General features: G+C 38.1%; 2 long non-coding RNA genes across 3 annotated transcripts in view; one reads left to right on the top strand and one right to left on the bottom strand.

Annotated features, from left to right (window-relative positions):
• The window catches only part of LOC110260377 (uncharacterized), a 46993-nt gene extending 31356 nt beyond the window's left edge, over positions 1–15637 (bottom strand). Inside the window, exons 1-2 of the long non-coding RNA XR_014844704.1 lie at positions 15101–15637; positions 7759–7830 (exon numbers count right to left, since the gene is read on the bottom strand). This is a non-coding gene — a long non-coding RNA (uncharacterized LOC110260377). The remainder of the gene's footprint in view (positions 1–7758; positions 7831–15100) is intronic.
• LOC110260376 (uncharacterized) overlaps positions 1–24301 on the top strand; it is an 878819-nt gene that overhangs the window by 776357 nt on the left and 78161 nt on the right. For both annotated transcript variants that reach the window (XR_014844693.1, XR_014844695.1), the window contains 3 exons: positions 7659–7860; positions 8233–8456; positions 10163–10360. This is a non-coding gene — a long non-coding RNA (uncharacterized LOC110260376). The remainder of the gene's footprint in view (positions 1–7658; positions 7861–8232; positions 8457–10162; positions 10361–24301) is intronic.

Raw genomic sequence — 24301 nt, 5'->3', positions numbered from 1 at the left:
CCTCAGGCTCTGCTTCTGAAGAGATCAAACTGAGACATTTTTCTTTAAGTAGGTGTCATTTTCTACTAATGCAAAGTATAATCAGACATCCGTAGATACCATGCTCAATCCACGTCATCATCAACTATCATTTTGATTAGGAATATCCAAATTGTCTCCCTAATGGTTCACTTAATCAGAAAATAATATAAATGGACTTCATAGCACAGATTAATTTTTCCTATTTAATCTCATCAATAATAAATATTTTTACCCATGGAGGATGTGAAGTTAAAGGCTTAATGCTAGTCAGTAAATAACTTTATTGTGTAATGCATGTGCACACATGTTCAGTAAAATTCTACCATAATGTTATGAGAAAAATACTCATTACATGAAATGAAGTCATGTTATTATGAGGCTAAGGAAGTGGCCCAGGTGAGCTTATTGCAAAAAACAGGAGCCAGTCTTCAATTATGCTACTCTACACACAAATTTGCACTATTACTATCATTTATTTTTAGGGCTGCACCTGCACATATGAAAATTCCCAGGCTAGGGAGTTGAATCAGAGCTGCAGCTGCTGGCCTACACCACAGCCACAGCGCCAGACCTGAGCTGCATTTGCAGCCCACACCACAGCCCACAGCATCACCAGATCCTTAACCCACTTATCGAGGCCAGGGATTGAACCCAAATCCTCGTGGATACTAATTGGGTTTGCAACCTGCTGAGCCACAGTGGAAACCCAGATTTGCATTATGGCAAGTCTCTCATCCCATGGTGCCCTCTATATGGTTCTTGAACATTCTTAAGATCCACAAATATATTCGGTCCTGGAACATGTCAATTATGACTCTGCACTGCATGTAACACTCAGGGTCAACTGTAACAGTCTTTAAGAAAAAAAAAATGTATTTTTCAAAAGGCCATGGGATATAAAAATTGCCCACAGTTTAACTCTGCAGTCCAAAGTTTTAGAGTACTTCTAAGAAAATACATATGTATTTATAGAATATTATTTCACACTTTTTGTTGGGCATTCCTATTTTTAACCAAAGCAGTTTATCCTTAGAATGTGTCCTCGGAGGGAGGATACAGAAGACAGCATTTCAAAGTTACAGAGATTAATTTTTTCTTGTTTGTGGTTATCTTTTCAATGAAATATGAAATTAAATTTCTTTGGTTCTGCTTGTCTTCAGTATGAGGTTTCTTTTCATCTCTATCGTTGATTTATTTATTTATTTTGCAAAACACATAGCTCAAAATCAAAACTATAAAATATATACTCATAGAAATCACGTCACATCTGTACTCCTTCCACCTAATTCATATGATAATAAATTGCATTGCTTTCTGGTTCGTTATTACTGTATTTGCCTTAAAACAATTAATCAGATACCTATATATTCTAAATTCTTATTGTTTCTTAGAGGAAAGGTAGTGTATTATATGTATTAATTTGCACCTCATTTTCTCTGCATAGAAGCACAGCCCAGGAATAGCTCTATGTTACCTTAAAGACATCTCTAGCATTATTTTTATTTATTTGCTTTTTAGTAACTACAATTATGTACCTTTGTGTGTGAATGTGCCAGAGCATATTGAACTTTCTACATGGTATTTTAGTTGTTTCAGATTTTTTTCTAATGCTATAATGAGTAAACTTGTGCATATGTTCATTTGTATTCTTACGGGTTACATCTTCAGGCTAAATTCCTAGAAGTGGAATTGCTGGGTCAGAGAGTAAATTATAACCATTATATTGTAATAACTCTTAATGGAGTATGATCAGTAAAAATACTGAATCACAAAGCTGTATGTCTGGAACTAATGTAATATTGTAAATCAACTACATTTCAATTAAAATATATATAATTATCAAATTTTTAAAGAGAAAAAAATATATAATTTTTATAAATAATACTAAATTCCATTTCATTGTAAGTGTGTCATTTTGCATTCCCACTAGTAATGTGTGGAATGTCCTTTTCCTCTGCCCATTTGAACAGAGACTATGGTCAATCTTTTGGCCAGTAATTTGACAGGTAAAAATGATACATCAGTATGTTTTATGTATTTTTTTTCTCTTTATGAGTGACATTGAACATTTTTGTCATATATTTAGAAGTCATTTGTATATCATTTCATATAAATTTTTCATGATTTTGTCCATCTTTTTTTTCCAATTATACCTCATTTTTAAGAATTCTTTATGTTATAGGTCGACTTTCCCTTTATGGTGGGTATATTAGCCCTACAATAAAGATAATTTCTTATGTAATCCTTTACTGACACCATAGAACTTTCTGACCTCCACTGACCAGTAGAACTTTCTGCAATGATGGACATATTCTTTATTTTTGTTTTTCAGTGTAATGACTGCCAGCCACATGTAGCTATTAAGCACCTGAAATATGGCCAGTGCAACTGAGGAAATGTGTTTTTAATTTAATTTTAATTAATTTTAATTTAAATGGACACGTATGATTAAGGGCTACTTTTTGGGCAGCACAGCTTTAGATAGATATCTCAGTTTTTTACCTTCTGAATATATAAGCTGTGATCTAAGTGTGAAGTAGAAGTTGGGTTTTAGTTTTTTTCAAACAGACACTCAATTGGATCAGGACCATTTATTAAAAAGACCCAGTTCTACAAGTTCATATTGTAATAAATCAAGTAACCAAAACTATGTATAATTTTGTTTCTGAATTGTTCTGATCATCTAATCTGTTTTTCAGTACTTGTACCACTAATACACTAGTGTAATTTAAATGGCTTTATATTAATTGTAATGTATAGTAATGTAAATCTCCCAACTTTATTATCTATAAAATGTTATTTTTGGCCCTTTAACTTTGTGCACAGTTTCTAGAATCATATTGTCACTTTACACAATGAAGGAATTTTAATTTATACATCAATGCACAGAGAATTGACATCTTAAAATATTGGATCTTACTGTTCATGAACATGGTATATCCCTCCATTTATCTAGGTTTTATTTAATATGACTAAATGGTATTCTGTAGTTTGTATTAGAGATCTTTCATACCATTTTCAGGTTTATTTGTAGGTATTTAAAATATTATCCAGGAGTTCTCGTCGTGGCGAAGCAGAAACGAATCTGACTAGGAACCATGAGGTTGTGGGTTCAATCCCTGGCCTCACTCAGTGGGTTAAGGATCTGGTGTTGCCATGAGCTGTGGTGTAGGTCACAGATGCAGTCTGGATCCTGCATTGCTGTGGCTGTGGTATAGGCCAGCAGCTGTAGCTCTGATTAGACCCCTAGCCTGGGAAGCTCCACATGCTGTGGGTGCGGCTCTATAAAAAAGCAAAAAATAAATAAATAAAATAAATTTTTAAAAAATATTATCCAGCTATGTAAATAATATGACTGAAAATATTTCTTTTTTCTAATTATTTTGTTGATGGTAGATGGAGATATATTGATTTTTGTATATTGACACTATATTTAGAAGCTTTGCCAAACCCACTTATTAATTTAACTAGTATATTCATAGATCTGTTTGTTTTTGCCTTTTACAGTAAACACAGATGTTATATAAGAATAATAAAAGTTTTTTTTTTTCTTTCCAATCCTTACCTCTATTTCTTGATTTGTTTCATTGGCTAAGACCTTCTGTATTTTTGATTAGAAGTAGTAATAGCCATTTTAGGGAAAATCTTCCTAAATGTATCATTAAGTGCAATATTTGCTCTAATAATTTGTAGCTAGCCTTTATCAAAATTTAAAAAAGCATCTTTCTATCCCTAGTTCATAAAAGCTTTTATTATGGATAAAATTTGAATTTTGTCAGTATATTTTTACCACCTATTGAAATAATCTCGAGACTTTGCTCCTTTCTTTTGTTAATGTGGTGAAGCATATTGACTAATACATAAATTTGTCATTTTATAAAATTTCAAACTTACCAGGAAGTAACAAGAACAATTCAAAGAACTCTTTAGCCAGATTCACCAATTGTTTACATTTTTCTGCAATCATTTCATATTCTGCTTTTCTCATTCTAACTCTAAAATGTATGCATATTTCGATCCATTTGAGTAAGTTGGAGACATCATAACACTTTATCACTAAAATTTTCAGAGTGTATCTCTCAAGAATAAAGATGTTTTTATAATCAAGTAAACTTTCCAGTGCACAATTCTCCAAATAATGACATTTTAAATTTATTTATTTATCTATTGTATAAAATCCTAAATGCATTGCATTTATCTCTAGTATCCTTTGTATTTTTTATTTACAAATTTAACTAGGTTCTTCTTTGATTTTCTTGACATTGAAGTGTTTTAAGAATTCCTACTAGTTATTTTGTAAATAATCCCACAATTGAGGTTGTCTAATATTTTCCCATGATTAGATCCATGCTGTGTATTTTGCTGAGAATACCTCAGAAGTAATATTGTGTCCTCAGTGCACCAGGAACTAGGCTAGCCCACAAATGATGATATTAACTTTGATCACTTGGTTAAAGCTGTGTCTGTCAGATTTTTCCACTGTAAAATTAGAAATCCATCATCAATTCTTTTCAATTAAGCAAAATATGTAGTCCTGTAAAAAATCCAAAATGGTAGTAATGTATTGTTATCTTTTATATTATATTGCCAATTTTGACATACCAATATCAGTTTAAGATATTTAATGCATTTAATCCATGTTTATAACAAATCTTGGATGGTAAATTCTGTTTTGTCAAGTTGGCACCAATTATGGTGGCCTCAAAGATCAGTTGGAAATTATTCTTTCTTATTTTGGAAAATAGTTTTTTATATAGGTTTCTGATTTCTTTTTCTATAAATTTCCAATGTTGGGGCAAAAAAGTGTTCACAGTATTTATTGATTATCTTTTAACGTTTTGCAACCTCTGTTATAAGGTCCTTGCTTTCATTTCTAATATTGGTAATTTGTTACTTTTTACTTACTTTGGTGGGTTAGTCTTACTAAGTATTTACCAATTTTTGTCCTTTAAAAAAAACATTTTGCTGAGTTTTCTCTATTGTGTTTTCTATTTCATTAAAATCTATTCTTTACTATTCCCCTCACTCTGCTTTATTTAGATCTAAGTTAACTCCAATACCCTTTCCTATTTTGTGTTACTCTTGTCATTATAATTGATTTTTATAGTCACTATTTATTTGAATGGGTTCACATCTTCACCATGTACATTGTTAGTCTTCCCTTCTGCACTTCCATTCTTCCCTATGAGATGATATTCCTTCTGCTGGAGCAAATATTTTAGTATTACTTCTAAGAGATTCCATTTTTCAGTATTGTTTTCTGTTTGTAAGGAACTCTCTTTTGCTCTCATTTTGATGGATATTTCTTCTAGGAGGAGAATTCTAATACAGCAATCTTTTTTTAAGCATTTATGGTTTTCATGACTATCTCCTTTGGCTTCCACTTTCTTTGCTTAAGAAATAAGAACTGTAAAGTTGTTATTGAAAGTAATCTGTTTTTTTCCCCTCTATTTCTAAGATTTTTCCCTTTGTCACTGCTTTTTATTAGTTTTACTATACTGTGTCTGAGTGTAGTTTTCTTTGTCTTCATCCTGTTTAGTCTTCTAGTGTTTCTTGAATCTGTGGCTTAATATCTTTCATCAGTTTTAGATAATTTGGAACTTTTATTCAGGTCTTTCTTCTAGTCCTGAGAGTCTGGCATCACATATATGAAGTTCTCTATCTATGAGATACTGCTTATTCTCTTTCCTATGTTCCCAATCATTTTGAATACTTTTTACTGACTTATCTATCAGAATCATTCATCTTCTTTCTTGTGCTGCTTTGGTATCCAGTTAGTGAGAAAGCTGATCACCTTAATGCAATCAGAGATTGAGCTACATGTAACTGGTTTTGGTCTTGGTCTTCTAATTTTTTGTTATTCCTACTATATACTCCTTTAGCAGGTTTAACCAAATGCCTAGAAGATTTGATGTAGTCAAATCTTGCTAGACTTTGAACTCCATTTTTAACCTTCAAACAGCACTGTAATTCTCTGCTTCTTTGCATATGTCTGCTTTTAGCTTCTGAGCCTTTCCACCCACACTGCATATGCATTAAGGAATGACTCAAAGGGAAAAGCTGCCAAGAATAACACACTTAACTAATTTTCCTCCTCTCTGGAATCCAGGGTCTCCAAGTTTTGGTTGCCTTTATTGCTTTCTGGTGTGTTCCAACAATTTTAAAATTGTATCCATCTTTTATTTTTGCTCTCAGTGGGAGGGTAGTCTGCTACAAACCAGTTCTTCCTAGCTGGAGTATGAAATTATATATATATATATATATATATATATATATATATATATTTAAATCTATGTCAATGATAACTCCATGAAACATTTTTATCTTCTAATCAGAAATAATCTCTTCCTCCACTAAATTCCTATGAATATAATGATTAATGGGACAGAATCTGGAGCCACTTGAATCAGCTTCTACCTTGAGTTTGGATAAGTTATCTAATTTCCTTTCATTTCAGTTTTCTCATTTATAAAATGGAGATAAAATCTATACTTTTGTTATGGTCTTGTTACAAAAATCAAATAAAATGATATATGTAAAACATATAGTAAGAGTTACATAAATCTTAGATATTGTTAGCAATGTTATTAGCAATATGATATTACCTTTCATTAAATACTTTGTTATTTGAGCACATATGTACTTGACTAGATTATACATTCCATGATAGGAAAATGTCTTCTTCTTTTTTTAGTTAATTAATTTTTTTATGGCCACACTCATGGCATATGGAAGCTCCCCAGCCAGGGATCACCTCTGAGCTGCAGCTGCAACCTATGCCATAGCTAAGGCAACATCAGATCCTTAACCCACTGTGTTGGGCTGGGGATTGAAACTGAGCCTTCAAAGTGACCTGAGCTGCTGCAATCAGATTCTTAACCCACTGCATCACAGTGGGAACTCCTGGAAAATGTCTTCTTCATCTTTGTTTATTTCCTAACTTTGAGATATGCCCACAAGGAATTTCTATCCATTGCGTTAGTGAATGAATATAAAATTAATTATATGCACCCAGATTGGTTAATTTAATGAAACCAAATGGTAATCTGTCTAGAAAGACCCACAGTGAGAGGAAGAAATTTAGCTATTGCAAATAAGAATAGGATCTGTAGATTTCCCATATCCATTTTAATATTATTTAGTTCCTTAAAAGCAGAAATTGGGTTTTTGTCATGCCTTTTTTTAGCACTTAGCCCACTTCTCACTTAACAACAGATATTCAATTAGCATTTGTTGAGTGACTGAAGAAATGATCGGTACTTATTTATTTAAATTTTGATTTTCTCCTCCAAAATTAAAAAAAAATCCAATTTTCTTTGAAGAGTCAGTTTTATTTCTCCTTCGATTACCTGTTCTTTCTATTGACTTTTTAAAAATTTTCTTGTAAATAATCTGCCTCAAGCAGGTGTTATTTCTTTTATGCTGAACTCTTATAATTCAAGTATGGCCCAGATGTCCGTAGACCAACACACCAAATAAATTAAACACCTCTCACCTACTACGGATGGCAATGACAGATTTTCTATATTTATCTTTTAAGCCAAGATTGTCCTTTTAAACTTTTGATCCTAATCTTTATTTTTTGTGACATTAGCCAAAGTCTTGTGGATCTTATTTTCTCTGTGTTACCTTCTCAGTGGTCCTTTGATGAAGAGAAGGAAATGTTCAAAGACTTGATCTGGACAACAGAGAACTACACAGCTGTGCTGCTCCTTTTTTCCTCAGCCTTGACCTTACCTTGAAGAAAGCACTCCTTTAGGCTCAAACTCCTGAAATCGACTGAAGTGTCTCTTAGGATATGCTTTGGTCCTAGAAAAAAACATTTAAATTCCATTTCAGGTATAGTCTCCCTTTACTTTATAGATTAAAGTGGGACATACCATTGGGAAAGGAAAGGGGATCATGAGTGTTTAAAGCTTATCACATACGAGAAATCTGTGAACAGAGCCTGCCCATGAGACGGAGGTTTGTGTTACATCAACTCCTGAAATCAGCAAAAAGGAGTACCTACCATACAATTGCACCACAGAAGAAAACCCCAGTACACGCCTCGTTATCACCCTGAGAAACGCCAACACCAGTGGTCTTTCTTTAACCTCTTGATCACCTTTTGACATGTTTCCTTTAAGACAAGGAAGCTTTGGTGGCTCACACAATAGAAAAATTATTTTTTAGTCAATTATAATTGATTGTTGTTTTCTTTTTTCACAGGTTTTTGAAACAAAGGAAATACATGAGAAAGATATTCCTTAGATGAGGAAGAGAGAAAGGAAATATCTGGCATAAAACGACTGACTGCCAACAGAGGTTACTATTTTACCAGGCAGGAGAAGCAACAGTCTTTGAATAAATGCCTCTAATAACAATGCTAATTATTCATTTATCTATTCGACAAACATTAATTAAATATGCCATGTGCCAGATGCTGGGAAATGGTAAGTGAATTTACACTTGCCATGATGCCAATTTGATCCAAGCTTGCTATAGACATAATAGCAAGCTCGAATCAGCATATTGAACAAGGCTTTTGAGTGAGATTGTACAAGCCCTGCACTATAGTTTTATAGCTTTAAAGAGAAATAAAACTCCACTTCCAAGTATTTCTCACCTCAACTGCTTTCACCATACTACACACCAAATTATAGTGTCCACTGGTAAATAGGTGATGTGCAGCCCTTGTCCTCATTGTCAGTGAAAACACAGCATCCATTCAGCACACACTCTGATTCTGACTGTACACAAGGATAACCCATGTGATTACATATGCCACTTCAGCAAATTCTGTATCATTGAGGTTATCGGGTCTAAGACAGGGATCAGCACATCTATCTATAAAAGACCAGGCAGTAAGCATCTTGGGCATTATGGACCACACAGCTCTCTTAGCAGATGCTGCTGGTCCTTCTTCTCCTTCTCCCCTGATCCTGCATCTTCCTTCTCCTCCTTAACCTTTTAAAAATATAAAAATCATTTTTAGCTCATGGGCTGTACAGAAACAGGTGTTGGGCTGGATTTGGCCAGCAGACCATAGATTGCCAGACCTTGGTCTAAACGAATGTCTTTATCAAAATATCCAGGTTGAGTGGAACACTCATTTCCTCTTTAGGGTTCTCCTGTCACCATAACTTTCCTGTTTCTCTTCCCGTCCTTTAGTTTCTGCTTCAGTCTCCAGAGGGTAGCTGATTAAACTAAGGAACACATGTGAATGTGTTTTTGAAGTGAAATGTACTCTCCATGGTGGTAACCTCATCCAAACTGAAGGCCTCTCGGATATTGCTATGCAGAACAGTTCTCCTTTCATTGGTTTAAAATCTCTTTAGCAAAATCCAGGGTTTTGATTTCTGTCTCAGAAGTAGAAATCCTATTCAGGCGATCTTTCGTATAAAAAGAACAGTGTGGTTTAAAATGTAATTCTTGGCATTCTCATTGTGGCTCAGTGGAACGAGCCTGACTAGTATCCGTGAGGATGAGGGTTCTATCCCTGGCCCCACTCAGTGGGTTAAGGATCCGGCGTGGCCCAAGCTGTTGTGTAGGTCACAGACGCAGCTCGGATCTGGTGTTGCCGTGGCTGTGGAACCTGCTGGCAGCTGCAGCTCCGATTCGACCCCTAGCTGGGGAACTTTCATATGCTATGGGTGTAGCCCTAAAAAATAGAAAAAAATAAATATACATAATTCTTAAGGAACAAAAGCGCTGCTATTTTAAATGATTAATACCTAACCTCTACATTCTGTCATCTAAAATTCCGAAATAGTCTTGAATCCAAGCTTAGAAAATATAGTTACACACACACACATCTAGAAAGCACACACTTACACAGAGAAAGACCAACATGTGTTGTGCCAATGAAGAAATTATATTGAATTTCTATTATGGTTCTTGGAATCAATATCACTTGGTATTATATTTAATATGTATGTATATAGGTACGCTGCATTGGAATTAGGAATACTAATTGCATTAGTGAGGATACATAGTTATATAACAGATACCGCAAATAATAATGGTTTAAACAAGGAAGGCATTTATTCCTCTCTCACTTAAAAGTCCTGATATAATTAGTTCATGGCTCACACGTATGGTAGCTCCACGGTCATCTGAGACCCAGACAATATGTGTCCTTCTGCTTCTCTCCGCCCAGAATGAGTCCCTCACCCTCATGGGCCAAGATGTGGCTTCAGCTCACAAAGGGGAGAAGAAAGGCCATGTCCTTTTCATCCAAAAGAAATTTCAACAGCAGCATCTCTTTACCAGAATAAGACTGCAACGAGCTGCAGGATGGATTGAGAAATAAAGTCTTCTGAGAGGCCTGAAAATCATGTGTTCAAGAGGAGAACAGGTATTGAGAAAACAACTATCTTTCCTCATAGCAATCAGAATGTTTTAATGGTATTTAGAGATATTTGAAACAAATGGAATTCACTGTGAAGGGGAAAACCATAGAGATACCTCTGATACAATAAGTAGAACAAATAAACATTCCATTTAAAGGTACTTGGGGGAATTCCCGTTGCGGTGCAGTGGAAACGAATCCAACTCTTAACCATGAGGTTGCGGGTTCAATCCCTGGCCTGGCTCAGTGGGGTTAAGGATCTGGCGTTGCTGTGAGCTGTAGTGTAGGTCACAGACATGGCTCTGATCCTGCATTGCTGTGGCTGTGGTACAGGCTGGCAGCTGTAGCTCCAATTCAGGCCCTATTCTGGGAACCTCCATATGCCGCGGGTGTGGCCCTAAAAAGCAAAAACGAAAACAAAAACGTACTTGGAGATATTCAGTGAAGGCTTAAGAACCTTAATTAGAAGACACCACAGAACGAAACCAATATAAAACATCAACATTAATTGAGATATTTTTAACTTGCTTTAAGAACCAGATAGGACCCCAATTATATGTAGAATCTAAAAAATGATGGTACAAATGAACTTATTTATGAAACGGAAATAGACCCACAGACATAGAAAACAAACTTATGGTTACCCAAGAGGAAAGGGCGGGGAGAGAGATAAATCAGGAGTCTGGGATTAACTGATACACATGACTATACATAAAATAAATAAGCAACAAGGACTCTGTAGTATGGGGGAGTACACGCAATGTTTTGTAATAACGTATAGGGAAAAAGAACAAGAAGGGATAGTTATACTTTGGAGGGTCCCTCATCCAGCTGTTTTTTTTCTAGTGAGCTACATCCCCAGTGTTCTTGGATAGACTAACCTCTCCTTCACAGTGTATCGTCTTTGTGGAACTGCCAATAGGCGCTCTGCCCAAAGATGGACGTGAAAACTAAGTTAAGCCAATGAGGTTCTCTTTGGGGACATTGGAACCAAAGGAGAATGACACCAGGTTGAGAGGAAAGGTTGCAGGGGTTCATCCTGGTGGCCTTCTGATAAACTGTCAACCCCAGAGCATCCCTAATTCCTGTTCCTTTTGGACCATACATCTCTATACACGCTTCCTTATTTCACTGAAACAGCCCAAATTATTACAACAAATTCTCTTTCTCTTTGTGGTAGGAAGCATTATATCTTGTTACTTTCAAGCAAGCATTATATCTTGCAAAAATCTAGCTATATCTGAACAATAAATTATGTACTAGAGGCGAGTATAAGAGATATATGTACACACACACTCAGACCCACTAATAGGATTCATGGAAAAGAGAACAGAATTTACTGCATTGCTTTCTCTTTGGTATGTCCTCAGTCTGTTATGTTTTTCTGCATATATACATGCTGAAGGGTGAAATATCCTACTCTCATCATATGAGAAACAATTGGAGGAAGTGTTGATAGCTAGGAGAGAAAACATATGATTTGGTAGATGGGGAAAGGTAAAATGAAGCATTTTTAGGCCAGATGGAGTATCTACCCAGCAGCCTAATGATCTTAAGAAAGAGATTTTTCTGAGTCACGCACAAGCCTAATATTTTTAAAGCTCTTGTTCCTAAGGATAAAATCATGCAATACAAATGAAAACACAATGCATGTATTAAATGCCCCTGGTTATATGAATACTGAGGGCTTTTTTATATATGTGTGTGTCTTTATTATTGCTCTTCTATTGTCATTTCAAAAAATGAATTTCTAACAGAGCCCTACTAAAAGGTACTTTAGGCTTAATGGCTACAGCATTTCTGAAAATGTTCACAGGGTCAAATTGATTCAATTATTTTCATTTGGATAAAAGGAACAAACATTTTTGAGAGTCTACTATGTTGGTTCTTAACCCCGTTTGAATATTAAGATTCACCAGGGAGTGCTTTAAAATGCAGATTTCCAGAACATTTAAAATACTCCTCTCCATCTTTGTGGGTTTGATACATCCAGTAAGTGCTAAGGATTGTGCCACATACTTTATGTATAAGATCACATAGGGTAATGGAGCAATTAAAAGGCCAGGCTCTGGACCCAGATTTCATTCAAATCCTGCTTGATCACAAATTGGCTAGATAACTTTGGGCCATTTACTTAACCTCATTTTGTTTCCTGTTCCTCTGCTATAAAATGGGGACAGTATTAGTGCTTACTGCATTCAATTGTAACTTCTATGTGGTTAGCATTCATTATTGCGGATTACACATAACTGATTTTAAATCCTTGTAAAAAAAAAAAAAAAACACCTATGGAAATTACTATTGTTTTTATTTTACATCAGGGAAACCAAGGCTTAGAGATGAAAAATAACTTCCCCAAGGTTATCTAGTCGTCACGAGGCTAACGTATGGTACCTTCGCAATGATGGAGAATATATGATACAAAATTGCTGGGGGTCAGTTTTGGTCTTGGCGACTTTGAAATGAGCAGCTAGATAGAGAAGCCTAATAAGTCAGTTGTGGCTCTGGCTCTTAGCAGACTGGTTTTAGCCTGGGAATATTCATTTGGGGTCTTTGACATATAAGTTGTGAGTGAGAATATTAGGGGTGAGGTCTTGCAGGAATCACATAGAGAGGATAGCAGAAGGCTGCCAGCACAGCCCTTGAGAAGGTTGACGTTTTATAGGACAAGTAGTCCAAGTGGAGATTCAAAGAAGGCTAAGGAGCCAGGGGCAGTCGTAAACGCTGAGAAAGCGTTAATGTAGAAATTTAGAGAGAAGGGGGTTTCAGAAGGGAAGCGTTGGTTAAAAGTGTTAAATAAACCTGAGGATTCAAGGAAAGACGTGTCATGTGGTTTGGGAAATAAAGATTATCTGGGACCTCAGGCATAACTGTTTCATTAGACTAAACAAGTGGGCATAGCAAGCTCGCACTCCCCTTTAAGAGTTTGATGATCAAGGGAAAGAAAGAGGATTATAGATAGGGAAAGAGACAGGTAAGGGTTGTTTTGTTTTTTTTTAATAATGGAAAAGGAAAGTAATGGATTTGTGGCTAAATGATCATTTTCCCTGACCACTTCTTTTGAAATGAGGCTCTTCTGAATGAGTATACTCTGTGTGTGTGTGTGTGTGTGTGTGTGTGTGTGTGTGTGTGTGTGTGTGTGTGTGTGTGCGTGCACATGAAAGTCAGAAGGGTAAATATGGTGAGGACCTTGCTCAGTGAGCATATAAAACTTAACCTCCTTGGGTCATAAAATGAGGCTACAAGTCAACGCTGAGTAGGAAGATACTTAAGACGTGACAAATGTTACCATGTAAAAAGAAGGAAGCTTATGTTTTCATCTTAAAGTTAGTTGACTATAAGAGAAAATTGACGTTTTTGTATTTATTTAGTTCCAATAGACTAGGATCCAATAAATTTTGCCGAGACGTTTCTATCATCTTCTACCAGTTTCAAGTTCATTTTCTTCATTATGGTATTATTGGAGATTATTTTTAAATTTATATTGATGTCAACATTCAAATTTCTAAATAGAGAATTAATGACCCCTTTTCTAAAGTAAATGTGTAGAGATGAAAGCAAAAGGAATTTGTGTTTGAACAAAAACTGTGAATTTTTACAGCACATGCGTCATACCTCAAAGAGACATGAAGAGTCAAGCTTCCCCACTCTTAGAGTAGCAAAGTATCATGCTCAAACAATTTATTTTACATTTATTCCCTTTTATTTTAAAAGTATATCTCTCTGAGCTACGGCTTTGTGGAAATACAGCTCAATGTAGGGTTACATTCTATTTCATGATGTGTGAGAATTATTCTATTTCCCTTCAGTTCTGTGAACAGCAGACTTAATTCAAAGGTGGTGGGGCTAGATTTGCTGTCGATTTTGATCTGTTTCTTCAAGGAAGGTTTTAACAGTGAGCCAAGTACATTGCTTGGCTCTTTGTGTCACAAACCTCTGTTATCACAGCCTTGAGAAAACCCAATAATTAAGCATTTTTAAAAATAAATTTAAAAAGCAACCATAGTCTATTTTGTGGAACAACGGTCCATCACCGGCAGTGAAAAAAAGGTGTTACCCAAAGATGGAGTGATGACAATGACACGCGTGTCCATCCTATCACTAAATGCCAGGAGACAGTGGGGTGGGAAGCCTCTGGAACAGTTTCACAGAGCAGAGGCTGTTCCCCTCCCCAAACGAGATTACACTGAAGACGCTGCACATTAGAAAAGAAAGCCCTCTACCACAATGGACGTAACTGCATTTTAGAGAATATTTATCAAATATTGCTCAGTGGTCTACTCAAAGACAAGGACTGTGATTTAGACCTTGGTAGAGAAATGGAAAACTGAACTTCTGGCATCTTTCTGTTGAGTTGTGGTTTAGTTTGCATATTCTCTGAGGGCAGGACCTGACACATTCTCATACTCCCTGAAGTGCTCAGAAAGTTCCTTGCTAATATTCCATGCGAAATACTTGTTTGCTCTTTGGGAAAACGCGAGTATTATAAGCATATAGGATTGAGTGTCTGTCCTGACCTTAGCAGACATAAGCATATCTGCAAGTTCCTTAAGGGTTCTGAAGTTGATTTCCTTCATTTCTGAATAACAAATGCAGGTTGGTGGTTTGTGGTCAGAGGTAAAAGCACCAATTGTGAAATAGTGCCTTAGCATCTCTTAATGTTTAAGATCGATGGTGCTGAATAAGCATTAGTTCTAGCCCCCCCCCCCTTTTAGGATTCTTCTTTATACTCAGTTCTTGACTCACTGTGAAAATCGAGTGACTCGCGTCCATGTCCTTGATTCTGGCCCAGGACAGTCCTCCATCACCGATGCTTCATCTCTGATTCCTGACCCTGACCCTGAGGTCGTTGCCTCGCGTACTTCCTGTACGACAAGATCTGTCCCCTGCCTCCACCCCCACGTCCTTTATTTCCAGGACAGTTGGCGCGCCGACCTCTTCCACCAGGCGGTCGCTCCTTACTTGCTCCAAGCATCCCTCCAATCTTGATCCATTGCTCCAGGTACTGACACTAACGTCAGGCCCTAGTTTTAATGTCTCACTTCTCGCATTGCTCCTTCCTCATCTTCTCTGGGAATGTCTTTCTTCTTTACCATCAGCTCCATTCCGCATCCCTAATTTTCCTTCAAGTGAAGTTCACATATCCCCTCTTTCAGAAGTGACAGAAACAAAGAACAGCCTGGAAACAAAGAAAAGCTTAATCCTAAATTGCCATCTGGAAGGTGCTTCGTTTTGGCTGCGGCATTTTACTGATGCGCTACCCTGCACTGGGGAGCGAACCGTAGCCCAGGGAGAACCTGTGTGGACTTTGAAACCTGGAAGATTAGGGATTAAGTCCAGGATCAGCAGACCTGCGTAACACCAGGCTACTTACTTCACTTCTTTGTGCCTTAATTTCCTTGTAACTAAAACGGAGAGAACCCTTACCTTACAGGGTCTCCGAGGATTAAATGACATCATATAGATAAAGCATCTAGCAGAGTTCCAGAGATAAAATATGTTCTTATTCAGTGGTTATTGTTTGTGTGTGTGTGTGTGTGTGTGTGTGTGTGTGTGTGTGTGTGATTACTTCTCATATTACCTGGCATTTATCCATGATGTTTAATCAATGTTGAATTTGTCCTAACTTCTCCAAGAAAGAGACTTTATATGTCTTTTTTGTAAATCCAACTCTTGTCTTTCCTGATTAAATACCTAATATGTTGCTGCTGTGCATGTGTTAGGGCTGAATAGTTTCACAGCGAATAGATGAATGATCCTTCTTTTATCTATGAATGAAATTACTATTTTTATTGTTATATCTAAGTACTACCAATCAGAGCTCATAAAATGTACAGCTACTAAACCCGAGCAGCTGAATCTTGAGACAATATGAAGATGGCCTTTGGAAATAAGATTTACTTACATCTGAATATTATTTAATGTTATATTGCCTGTATTTATTTTACTAATATTTTGTTGACATTAGGCACTTCATAAAATTTATTAACAAGATTTTTTATTTACGTTCATCTTTTGTTTTTTGGCTGTGCCTGGGGCATGAGGAGGTTCCTGGGCCAGGGATCAAATCCGTGCCACAGCAGTGACAATGCCAGATCCTTAACCTACTGAGGCACTCAGGGAACTCCAAAGCCAAATTTTTTGGGTTAGATAAGATCTATATATGTGTGTGTGTGTGTGTATTTATATGTATGTATGTATATATAGAGAGAGGGAGTAATATATATACCTACACATATACGTATGTATTAAAAACAGTAATGTTTATTTATTTATTTTACGGCCCCACCTTTGGTATATGGAGCTTCCCAGGCTAGAGGTCCAGTCGGAGCTGCAGCTGCTGACCTACGCAAGAGCCACAGCATCGCAGGACCCAAGCCGCGTCTGCAGCCTGCACCACAGCTCACAGCAACACTGGATCCTTAACCCACTGAGCAAGGCCAGGGATGGAGCCTGCAGCCTCATGGTTCCTAATCGTTTTCGCTTCTGCTGAGCCACGATGGGAACTCCACAACAGTGGTATTTAAAATAACTTATTTCAATTTGTTTATTTGTTCTTTGGAATCCAGCTTCCTCCAAACACCTACTAAAAATGCAAAATGACATGGACCCGTATACACTTATCACTGGGAGGTAAATTTAAAAAAGGAAAGGAGCAATGCTTTCCCTACTGCCCTCCACCAATCCCATCTGTTGTACAGAGACACCCAGAGAAATGGGCTTTAGCACCCAGGTCCTGATGTTTTCGCACAAACAGTCATACATTTCCTAAGTTTAACCAACTAATATATGTAAAGCATCCCACGTTCTGTCTGGCACACACTGTAATGTTTACTTTTTAGTTTCACTCTTATTCCACATTTCTCTGTGGGCTCCCTATGATGCATCAATTAGCTCTGTAAAACCTTTCAAAATTCTGGAAACCCTCATTCATTTCTTCAGAAATGCTCATTAGTAGTTCAGGATCGTATTCATTAGTACGCCAAGAAGTTGCCACACCAAGTACTTCAATGAGAAGATTCAGTGGTCAGAAAAACACATTACAATTCTCAGAAGAGCTTAAGAAACCAAGGAGGGTACACAAATTGCACCAAGTACGTTTAGCTACCACGTGAGGTAGGGTGGAGACTATGCACATGGATTGGTTATGATTTGGAAGCATGCCGTGGTCTACGCCTTTTGTGCCAATGTCAGTGATTTTACACTTGAGAACACATTTTCTTAAAGAGATGATGTATCTGTGGAGATTTAGGTCATAGATCACGTGGGTCTAATTATTTTGGTTACCTTTTTCAACAAACATTGAATGAGTGTCTATTATGTGTAAGGCACCAGGTAGTCAAATGTGAAAAAAAAAAATATGAAATGGTAAACCATTGTGTAAATTAACCTATAGACCTAATAGAACTTAACTTATAGAACTACTTTACATATAAACACATAGTGTAATAAGACCAATCAAGAAAAACAATAGGAGTTTCCATCATGGCTCAGCAGTAAGGAACCCAACTAGTATCCATGAGGACGTGGGTTCAATGTCTGGCCTGGCTCCGTGGGTTAAGGATCTGGTGTTGCCGTAAGCTGTGGTGTAGGTCACAGATGTGCCATGCCCCGGGCCCCGTGTTGCTATGGCTATGATGCAGGCTGGCAGCTGCAGCTCTGATTCAACCCCTAGCCTGGGAACTTCCATACGCGGAGAGTGCAGCCCTAAACAGACAGACAGACAGACAGACAGAAAGAAGGAGAGAGAGAGAAAGAGGAAGGGAGGAAGGAAGGAAGGAAGGAAGAAAGAAAAGAAGGAAGGAAGAAAAACAACAATATGCTCAGAGTGAAGACTGTTGAGGCTTTTTATACTTTTGTATTTAGGGCTTTAGGGAAAACTTTGGAGAAATAACATGTGAACTAAGAAATAAAAGATACCAATTGAAGGATTGGGAAGTATGAGAGAGCTCTGCCCTGCCAAATCCACCCTCCTCTTTTTCAGTTTGTACATCAAGAGATCAATCCATCGGGACTGCATTAATGGGCTCCCTTATCCTCTGGCTTCTTATCTGGTTTGGCCAATGGGAGGTAGGATAATAGAGGATGGGAGAGAATGAGTTTAGGTACTTTTTCCCCCAGTTTTCTCCCTGTTGTGCTATAGTTGGTGACTGTGTGCCTCTATCAGAAACTGCATAGCGCCTGTCAGCTACCCCACTCCAAGCAACTACCCTTTCTAGTTCTGGTACCCATTCCCCCCCATTGCCCCTTTAGTCCTGGGAATAGTAAACAGCCTTCCACTCCTACTAGCCCTCCCGAACTTCAGTTGGTGCAATAGAAGAACAGACATTGGGAGAACAAATGGGCTATGCTGATAACCTTGACAACAATAAGGATGATAATAAATGAACATGAGATCAGCTGGATCCTTCAGATGACCACATAAAAATTACCTAGGGAAAAATTCTGATTCTGAATCAGAGCTGAAAGTCACAAAGCCCTAATAATAGCTCAGAAGGGTCTCTCATCTTCCATAGTCACTGGGGACCTATTGGGGAAAACTAAGCCCAGAGCCTGGTTGTAAGTGCTGCGGTGTGGCAGTGGAGACAGGGCTCAGCTGTCATGTGCTAAAATCAGGGTACTAGTTGGGAAGGAGGAGAAACTCTGAGTGAAATCTGTGATGGTAGAAAATGCCCAGTGAAAGCCCACGAAACTCCCTAACTTCCTCCCCATCGGTGAAGAAAAGTAAACCGAAAGCAATTTTGCATTCCCTCGGTTATTATGGAGATTAGTAAAACCATCAAAAAAGCCTTTATATATTCCTATAATATCCCAATTTCTTATAGCTGGGTGTCTAGTTCACAAACCAAATGGGTCGTGGAAAATGAAAGTCGATTATCACAGACTTAATCAGGTGGAGATACCAATCACGGTGCATTTCTGGATGTGGTATCTTTAATGGAGCAAATCAACCCAGACCCCGGCAGCTAGCATGCAGCAATTGACCTGACTGACCTGGCTTCCCCCCACCCCCATACCTTCCAACAAAGATAATCAGAAGCAGTTTGCCTTCACAGGTACGACAGTATAACTTCATGGTCTTGTCCCAGGGTTGTGTCAGCTCTCCTGAGCTGTCGTGATATAGCCCTGCATTCCCTTGATCATCTTGCCATCCCACAGAACGTGACGTTGGTTCATTACATTTGTGACTTTATGCTAACTACATCTAATGAACACAAAGTGGCAAGCACTTTGGATGCTGTAGTAAGATAAATGCATGCCGGAAGGTAGGAAATGAGGACAATGGCAATTCAGAAGTGCCTCCTATTCAGAGGGTCCAATGGTCTGAGAACTGTCAGGATATCTGCTCTATCATGGAAAGCAAGTGGCTGCAGGTTGTGACCATCATGAAGAAAGAAGCACAACTCTTGCTGAGCTTCCTTGTGTTTGGGAAGAAACAGAAATCTTATTTGGTAACTTATGAGGCTTCTCGGGTTTTTCTGTGTCCAAGCTGCCCTTTTCATTTGCATTACACCTTTCTGGGCACAGTGGCCCTGAAAGTGTCTGTAGCAGACAGAGACATCCTATGAAGCTTTCCACAAGTCCGATAGGTAAATCGCAGCTCAGCCCACTAAGATATGGGAAGGAGCTATGCCCTTATGCTAACTACAGTTCTTTTGTGAAGAAGTTCTTGACTGGCTACTGAATCCTGGTGTTGCTTGAAATTTTGTCCAAGGGACCCTAGTGATTTGTAATCTATAAACTAGATGTTATCTGATTCCTCAAACCATCAACTTAGATGTGCACTGCCGCCTTGCATTGTACAAAAAAACATGATATACTCAACTTGGTGCCCAAATAGATTTGGAAGGCACAAGTCATCTGCATTGGCTGGTGGCTTAGATGTCCAAGGTACTTGCTTCCTTAGCTTCCCAATTTTCCCATGATCCACATGTGAAATGGCACAGGATTTCTCTATGACCAGTCAAAGGGGAAGAAAAAGCAAAATGAAGGTTTATAGGTAGATCTGGTTAGCGTGCTAACTTATGCCAGAAGTTGATAGTTACTTAAATATAACCCAACTCAGGGGTAGCCTTGAAAGACAGCCACGATGGTAAACATTTTCTGTGGGCAGAAATTGAGGTAGTACAGCTGTGTGTCCACTTTGCATGGAAGGAAAGATCGCCTTAAGTGCAGATACACCCCGGTTCATGAGCCAACAGGCTGTCTAAACAGTTGGGGACATGAAAGGAATAAGTTGTTAGAGTGGTGGTTTATGAGAGCAGTTCCGATAGATCTTCTTTTGGAAAGAAGAGTGTGAAAATATTTTTTCCCACAGGAACCAATCTACTGTGGAGAATGCTTTCAATAACCAGATGGACAAGGCAGTATTTCCTTATCAGTACGTTTCTTTCTGCAGCCCCCCCAGTGCTTGCTCAAGTGACCTAAGTAGAGTGTTTCTGGGGTGGGATTGAAGGCTATTCCTGTGCTCAATAACATGAATTTCTGCTCATAAAGACTGATCTTGTTACCACATGCCAAGTGGCCAACCTGCCACATGCAGGTCCATGCGACACCAATCCTCAGCAGACTGGCCTGCTTCCTGGTGGAAGTTGATGGCAGTAAGATTTTCTATCATGGAAAAGAGAGTGACTTGTCCTCACAGACATAGGCCTGTATTTCAGATACAGAAACCCCTTTCCTGTCCACAGCACTTTTGCCAATATTGTCCTTCCAGATACCTTACCTGTAGCCATGGCATTCTACACGACGTAACGTTACAGTGGGTGACAGTTATTACCACCAAAGATGTATGCCAATGGGTGTATGCCCACATAATCCACCAGCTTTACCGTGTCTCCCTATCAGAAAGCAGATGGACAAACAGAATGATGTGGTAGCCTGCTGAAGCCCACAGTCATGGTGGTCAGCTAGAAAACAAGAGGATGGGAAGCTGGGGTCTAACATAGAGAAGGAAGTATATTCTGTAGCTGCCAGCCTACGCCACAGCCACAGCATTGCCAGATCTGAGCCTCATCTTCGACCTACACCATAGCTCATGGCAATGCCGAATCCTTTAACTCACTGAGCAAGACCAGGGAGAGAAGCAGTGTCCTCGTGGATAATAGGTTCATTTCCAATGAGCTACAATGGGAACTCCATGAAGTATAATCTTAAACCAGCAGCCAGTATTTAGTGCCACTCTCCTACAGCCAGAATCAAGCTGTAGAGGTGAAAATGGCCCCTCTCAGTATTCTAGCGATAAAATACCAAAGGAATTTTTCTTTTCCTGGAAATGCAGTTGGCGAATGTTGGTGTATGGTAGAGGAAGGCTGGTGTCCAATAGTGACACTGTGTGTCAACCAAGAGTCGTAATTTTAGTCTTGTTACGTTAAAAACTGAAACTTCCCTCTAAAATTTCAACCCCCCATGCCAGGCAACAAACAGACAAAAAGGTATCAAACATAGTCCATGATGACCGATCACAATTAAAAGTTGAAATTGAGGTGCTGCTGCCCAATGAATAGAAACTGACTAGAGCCAGATAATTCACTAGGGCATCTACATATTCCCTGTGCTCAATAACTCTGAACTGGGGAAAACTATGGCAATGCAATAAATACAGAATCACCAAGGACTCAGATCTTAACAGATATGGACGTTTGGGTCACCTCATCAGGTTAAGAAACCTCTCCTGGTGAGACGGATAATAATGGGAACACAGAATGGGTTACAGCAAAAGCCAGGTATCATGATCAGCTTAAGCCTCCTGTCCAGCTATAGAAGTAGAGCACATGGTATCTATGTTTTATGTTAGTTGATTGCTTCTCTTACGGCTCTTTCCTTTCTCCTCACCACCACTCCCTCTTGCCATTACCTTATATGAAGAGCCTGGTGGTAGCTAAAGATTACTTGGCAGGTAGGATTTTGCCTGAGTTGACCCACTCTATGACAGTTCAGAGAGAACACTTTGGGTGTCCCCTGTGAAAGAGATTACAAATACTTCACCTGGAGAAATAAGGAGAGGATGCTGAGAGGAAAACGTGCTTGGCTGTGTGAAGTAACCTCCATCTGGCATCTGTGTTCTTGCTTTACCATTCTGCCTGAGCTGTGTTTCAAGGATGAATCACATAAGCTCCTTTTTTTCTGGTTTCCCTTTAGGTTCCAAATGAACAGGATTTCGGGGCAAAGAGGAGGCAAAAATTGGGATTTTTCTTTTCTCTGCTTACTCCTTATTGCATGGCTTCTTTTCAGGGCCCGTGTTTCTTTAAGGTCATAGTTCTTACCCTGTGGCCTTTTCCTCTGGCTATAGCCGTCTTTCCATTTTGAGATTCTGTTCATCTCTCAGTGCTCTTGTTTCTTCAAATCTGTGGCCACATTCAATCTTATGCATATATGGACAATTGATTTAAGACATGTGGAGTATTCCGGAGTTCCTGTTGTAGCTCAGGGAGTTAAGAACCTGACACAGTGTCCGCGAGGATGTGGGTTCCATCCCTGGACTCATTCAGTGGGTTAAGGTTCTGACATTGCTGCAAGGTGTAGCATAGGTTGCAGATGCAGCTCAGATTTGGTGTTGGGGTGACTGTGGTGTAGGCCTCAGCCGCAGCTCTGATTCGACCCCTAGGCCAGGAACTCCCATTTGCTGCATGTGTAGCTGCAAAAAAGGAAAAAAAAAAAAAAGCTTGTGGAGTATTGCTAAATAGTGTGATAAAGATGCTTTTTGAATCAACAGTCAATTAATAAATGTGCTTTATTAGGAGTTCCCGTCGTGGCGCAGTGGTTAACGAATCCGACTAGGAACCATGAGGTTGCGGGTTCGGTCCCTGCCCTTGCTCAGTGGGTTAACGATCTGGCGTTGCTGTGAGCTGTGGTGTAGGTCGCAGATGCGGCTCGGATCCTGCGTTGCTGTGCCTCTGGTGTAGGCCGGTGGCTACAGCTCCGATTCAACCCCTAGCCTGGGAACCTCCATATGCCGCGGGATCGGCCCAAGAAATAGCAACAACAACAACAACAAAAGACAAAAAGACAAAAGACCAAAAAAAAAAAAAAAAAAATGTGCTTTATTAATTGACTGTTGATATGGAGAAAAATAAAACTTGATCCCTAGCTCAAACCATACATAAAAATTAAGTCTAGATGAGTTGCTGACTTAATATCTAGAATATAATATCATCATAAACTATAAGTAAGGAGATATATTTTTAGCAGAGTAACCAATAAACACTAACCAAAAAGGAAACATCAAATACTGAACTGCATTAAAATTAAGAACTTAGTTCATCAAAAGGTAAGGTATTATAAATTAAACTAAACAGTTGGATAAAACACTTTCAACATATATAAACAATAAAAGACACATTTGAGCATATTAAAACTCTTACAAATCTAAGAAAAAGACAGATAACCCAAAAGAAAAATAAACAGAGGCCTCAAAAGGTACTTTTCAAAAGAAATAATCTAAATTACAAATAAAAAAGAGCTCAACTTTGGTGATAAATACATATTAAAACCAGAATGTGATGCTACTGTACCCAAACTGGTATGATTAAAGATATTTTTCAAAAACAATACTAAGTTTTGGCAAGGAGATGGAGCAATAGAAATCTCTATATACTATTGATGGGAGTGCTGATATAACCGCATTGGAAAATTCTTAGCATTATCTACTAAAGTTTAGCAGACTTAAATCCTATGTCCCAGCAGATAATTCCTATGTCTAACCCAACATAATCTCATGTTTGTAAGCAACCAAACACACATTCAAGAACATTTAACAGCAGCAATTTTTTTTAATATTCCCAAAACAAGAAAGTAACCAAATGTCACTAAATAAGATAAATTGTTGTATACAGGCATACCTGGGGGATAATGTGGGTTTGATTCCAGAACACTGCAATAGAGTGAATATCACAACAAAGCAAGTCACATGGTTTTCTAGTGCATATAAAAGTTTTGTTTATAATA

Source organism: Sus scrofa, chromosome 4 (genome assembly GCF_054392235.1).
Source record: "Sus scrofa isolate SSC_HxYL_T2T_F1_AM1 chromosome 4, Sscrofa_HxYL_maternal_Yorkshire_Landrace_v2.0, whole genome shotgun sequence".
Taxonomy (NCBI): domain Eukaryota; kingdom Metazoa; phylum Chordata; class Mammalia; order Artiodactyla; family Suidae; genus Sus; species Sus scrofa.
The sequence above is the reverse complement of the archived record's forward strand: the minus strand, read 5'-3'. Positions and strand labels throughout refer to the sequence as shown.